This window comes from Ailuropoda melanoleuca, unplaced genomic scaffold (genome assembly GCF_002007445.2).
Source record: "Ailuropoda melanoleuca isolate Jingjing unplaced genomic scaffold, ASM200744v2 unplaced-scaffold9806, whole genome shotgun sequence".
Classification (NCBI taxonomy): Eukaryota; Metazoa; Chordata; class Mammalia; order Carnivora; family Ursidae; genus Ailuropoda; species Ailuropoda melanoleuca.
The window spans coordinates 103,655-109,407 of NW_023255332.1; positions in this window are offsets into that span (position 1 = coordinate 103,655).

Consider the following 5,753-nt stretch of genomic DNA (forward strand, 5'->3'; position numbering starts at 1 on the left):
TATTCTTGTTAATATTTTTGTTCACATTTTTTTCAAGCCTACACATCATCTTGACCATTGTTACTCTGAACTCCATTTCTGACAATTTGGTTATATCTGTATCTATTAGTTCTGTGGCAGTGGCCACAGTCTCTGTTTCTCTCCTTTGTTGGGGATTCCTCCTCATAGTCATTCTTATGAGGAGTGGTTGTGGGGATGTACAGAGCCCAATTAGCGACCAGGCCCTAGGCAATGTGCACTTGTTTTATAGGGATCTTAGGGATGTGGGCTTCTTGATTTTTCAGCCTGCCTTCTGGGGCAGGGGCCTGCTACCGCTCACTTTTTAAGAAGGTTCCTCTTTCTCCACATCCTTGACAACACCTGTTGTTTCCTGTGTTGTACATTTTAGCCCTTTTGACAGGTTTGTGGTGATAGCTCATTGTAGTTTTGATTTGTATTTCTCTGATGATGAGTGATGTTCAGCATCTTTTCATGTGTCTGTTAGCCATCTGTGTGTCTTCTTTGGAAAAAAAAGTCTATTGCCCATTTTTTCAGTGGTTGTTTTTTGGCGTTGAATTTTATATGTTATTTATATATTTTGGATACCAAGCCTTTATCAGATATGTCATTCTGAAGTATCTTCTCCTATTCCAAATGGTGCCTTTTAGTTCTGTTGATTGTTTCCCTCATTGTACTGAAGTTGTTTTTGTTTGTTTGTTTTTATCTCAATGAACTCACAATAGCTTATTTTTTCCATTTGTTTCCCTTTCCTCAGGAGACATATCTAGTATGATGTTGCTATGGCGTATGTCAAAGAGGTTACTTCCTGTGTTCTCCTCTAAGATTTTGATGGTTTCCTGTCTCATATTTAGGTCTTTCATTCATTTTGAATTTTTGTTTGTGTGTGCCATAGGAAAGTGATCCATTTTCATTCTTTTGCATGTTGTTGTTCAGTTTCCCCAAAACCATTTGTTGAGGAGACTGTCTTTTAATCAGCTTTTCAGCCATAAAAAAGAATGAAATCTTTCCATTTGAATCAACATGGGTGGCTCTAGGATCTATAATATTAAGTGAAATAAGTGAGTCAGGGAAAGACAAATGCCATATGCTTTCACTTGTGTGGAATTTAAGAAACAAATCAAAGAAACAATGGAAACAAGAGACAAACCAGGAAACAGACATTTAACTACAGAGAACAAACAGATGGTTACCAGAGGGGAGGTGGGGGGTTCAAGGGTGAAATAGTTCAAGGGGATTAAGAATACACTTACCTCAATGAGTACTGAGTAAAATATAGAATTATTGAATCACTATATTGTACACCTGAAACTAATATAACACTGATATCTATACAGAAATTAAAATAAAATTAAAAAAAATATTTATTGAGGAGACAGTCTTTTCCTTATTGGATATCCTCTCCTGCTTTGTCAAAGAGTAATTGAACCTATTGCTCTGGGTTCATTTCTGGGTTTTCTATTCTGTTCCATTGATCTATGTATCTAATTTTTTTTCTGGAACCATACTGTTTTGATCACTACAGCTGTGTAATAGAACTTAGAAGCCCAGAATTTTGATGGCTTCATCTTTGCTTTGCTTTTCAATGTTCATTTGGGTATTCAGGGTTTTTTGTGGTTCCATACAAATTTCAGGGTTGTTTGTTCTAGCCCTGTGAAAAATGCTGGTAGTATTTTGATAAGGGTTGCATTAAATGTGTATATTGCATTGGATAGTAGAGACATTTTAACAATATTTTTCCAATCCATGAACATGGGATGTCTTTCCATATTTTGGGTCATCTTCAATTTTTTCAGCAATGATTTATAGTTTTCAGAGTATAGGGAGTATAGGTCCTTCACCTTTTTGTTAGGTTTGTATCTTATTGTTTTTGTAGCAATTGTAAATGGGATTGATGCCTTAATTTGTCTTTCCGCTACTTCATTATTGGTGCATAGAAATGCAACAGATTTCTGTACATTGATTTGTATCCTATGACTTTACTAAATGCATTTATCTTTTCTAGCAATATTTTTAGTGGAGACTTTCAGGTTTCCTATATCATCTATCATGTCACCTACAAATAGTTAAAGTTTTAATTCTTCATTGCCAATTTGTATGCTTTTTATTTTTTATTTTTTGTCTGATTGCTGTGACTAGGACTTCCAGTCAGATAACAGTGTTAAATAAGTAAGTTATTTAAACATATGTTAAATAACAGTAGACATAAGGGACATCCCTGTCTTGTTCATGACCATAGAAGAAAAGTTCTAATTGTTTTCTGCATTAAGTTTGTTGTTGCCTGTGAGTTTTTCATATATGACCTTTCTTATTTTGAGGTATGTTCCCTGTATACCTTCTTTGTTTAAAGTTTTTATCTTGAATGTATGTTGTACTTTTTCAAACGTTTTTCTGCATCTATTGAAAGGATAATATATTTTTTTATCCTTTCTCTTATTATCCTCCACAATAGCCAAATTATGGAAACAACTCATGTATTTTCATTGACTGATGAATGGATTAAATCATATATAATGAAATATTACTCAGCCATAAGAAAGAATGAAATCTTGCCATTTGCAATGACATGGATGACACTAGAGAGTATTATGCTAAGTGATTTAAGTCAATCAGAGAAAGACAAATACCACATGATTTCACTCATATGTGGAATTCAATGAACCAAACAAATGAGCAAGGGGTAAAAAAGAGAAAGGCAAACTAAGAAACAGATTCTTAACTCTAGAGAGCATACTTATGGATACCAGAAGGGTGGTGTGTGGCAGAATTGTTTAAATAGGTGATTGGGGTGATGTAGAGCACTTGTGATGAGCACTGGGTGTAGACAGAGTGTTAAATCACTATATTGCACACCCCAAACTAATTTTACACTCTATGTTAACTAACTGGAATTTAAATAAATATTACAAAAGGTAATAATAAAAAATTACCAAAAAATTACACAAGACACTTCTCTTTCTTCTTTTTTCCCCAAAGACTACAAGTGTCCATAAATAGGTAAATGTATAAACAAATTGTGGTATATCTATATGAAGGAATACAAAGAAAGTACTGATACATACACAAACATAGATGAATTTCAAAAACATTACACTAAGTGCAAGAAGTAAGACATAAAAGCATACAAACTATGCAACTTCATTTATATGAATGTTTAGGAAAAATGTATCTAATCAATAGTGATAGAAAGTAAAGCAGTGATTACCTACAACGAGGGAATGAGAGTGAAGATTAACTAGGAAGAAATAAGAAGAAACCTTCTGAGATAATGGATGCCATATAACTTGATGGCAGTTGTTATTTGAAACCTACACATTTGTCAAAACTCATTGAACTGTATATTTTAAAATATACATTTTATGAGTGAGGAGTTCAGATGGCAGAGTAGTAGGTGGACCCTGGCCTTTCCTCATCTCTCGAACACAGCTAGATCAATGTCAAATCATTTTGAATAATCAGGAAATTGATCTGAAGATTAAGAAAACAATTTGCACAATTGGAGTGTGAGAAAATGGCAGATGAGAGGTTTGGAGACATGAATTGGGAAAAATAAAAGCCTCAGTGCTGTGGAGGGTGGAAACCCTTTCTGTGGAGCATAGTTGGGAATAGAGGGGGAGAGTGGAGAGAGGGAGGTATGTAGGGTTCATGCGAGGTGCTGTGGTGTGGGGATCCCCTGGGTTGCATGGGAAAAGAATATTCCCTTTCTTGGAGTGCATTTGGAAGAGGATATTTTGCCTCTCCAAGGACATAAGACCCACTAGGCAGTATTGAGTGGCCATTGAACAGCAGGGGATAGAGGTACACACAGAGGATGGATTACCTGGTTGCAGCTTTTTGCTGTTTCAACACAGACTCCAGGCACTTGCACTGGTGTGCTACTGCTTTTCTGGGACAGAAAGGTGCCAGGTGCAGGGCTGCAAGCCTCTCCTCCCAGGAAGGGAGGAGGTCCACCTGCTGCCCACTAGTCTAAGATTTGTTGTTTTGAATCCCAGTCACTAACCCGAGATAAATCACAGGAGAACTGTGGCTCAGGGCATGTGGACAGCCAGGTACAGACAAGTTGACAGCAGGGATCTGATAGGAGGCTGGGACAGACAAAAGAGTATTGTTCACTTTTCTGTGAGGGCCCCCTGAACAGTGGCAGCAGTGAGTTACCCACTCCCCTGCACCGTGAAAGGCCATCTTTATTGAGGCAGGTTTGACTCTGAGCCAGCACACCGTGCATCTCCCTCAGAAGACCAACACAAGTCGTCCACATGCATCAAGGCTGTGAATCATAGCCATAGAGTTTTCCAAACTGTCAGCTTCAGTTCCGGTGGAAAGATGACCAGACTTTTCTTTTCTTTTCTTTTCCTTTTTTTTCTTTTCTTTTCTCTCTTTTCTTTTCTTTTTTTTCTTTCACGTTTTATTTTTATTTGTTTAATTTTTTTAACAGATTTTTAAAATTTATTTGACAGAGAGAGACAGCCAGAGAGAGAGGGAACACAAGCAGGGGGAGTAGGAGAGGAAGAAGCAGGCCCCCAGCAGAGGAACCTGATGGGGGGCTCGATCCCATAACTCTGGGATCATGCCCTGAGCCGAAGGCAGACGCTTAAGGACTGTGCCACCCAGGTGCCCCTTATTTGTTTAATTTTTAATACACTATTTTATTCATTTTATTTTTTGAAAATAATGTTTTTTCCTTTGGCAACAGGATTATAGTTTTTTGTTCATTTTTTGGCTTGCTTCCTTTTCTCATTTTTTTTTGGATCAGACCTTTTTTTTTTGCCTCTTTCTTTATTCTTTCTTTCTTTTTTTAAAAATCAGGCTTATACAATTTTGTTTCATTTGTTTGTTTCTTTTCCTGATTTCTTTTCTCTTTTCCTTCATAAGGTTTTTTTTTTATGTGAGTCACCATACACTACTTCATGAATTTTTGAAATAGTGTTCCATGCTTAATTATTTGAATACAACATACAGTGCTCATTGCGATACATGCCCTACTTAGTACCCATCACAATGCTAACCCATCCCCCCATATTCCTCTCCTCTGAAATCCTCAGTTCGTTTCCGGGAGTCCATAGTCTCTCATTGCTCGGCTCCTCCTCTGATTTCTCTTCCTTCAGTTTTCCCTTTCTTCTAATGTCCTCTATGCTATTCCTTATGTTCCGCATATAAGCAAAACCGTATGATACTTGTCTTTCTCTGTTTGACTTATTTCACTTAACATAACCCCCTCCAGTTCCATCCATGTTGATGCGAATGGTGGGTATTCACCCTTTCTGATGGTTGAGTAATATTCCATGGTATATATGGACCACTTTTTCTTTATCAATTCATCTGTTGAAGGACATCTCAGCTCTCTACAGTTTGGCTATTGTGGACATTGTTGCTGTTAACATTGGAATGCATATGGCCCTTATTTACACTACATTTGTATCTTTGGGGTAAATACATAGAAGTGTAATTGATGGGTCATAAGGTAGCTCAATTTTTAGCATCTTGAGGAACCTCCAGAGTGACTGTACCAGCTTCCATTCCACCAAAATTGTAAGAGGGTTCCTCTTTCTCCACATCCTCTCCAAAACTCATTTCCTGTTTTGTTAATTTTTACCATTCTATCTGGTGTAAGGTGGTATCTCATTGTGGTTTTGATTTGAATTTCCCTGATGGCTAATGATTTTGAACATTTTTTCATGTGCCTGTTAGCCATTTGTGTGTCATCATTGGAAAAGTGTCTGTTCATATCTTCTTCCCATTTTATGATTTGTTTATTT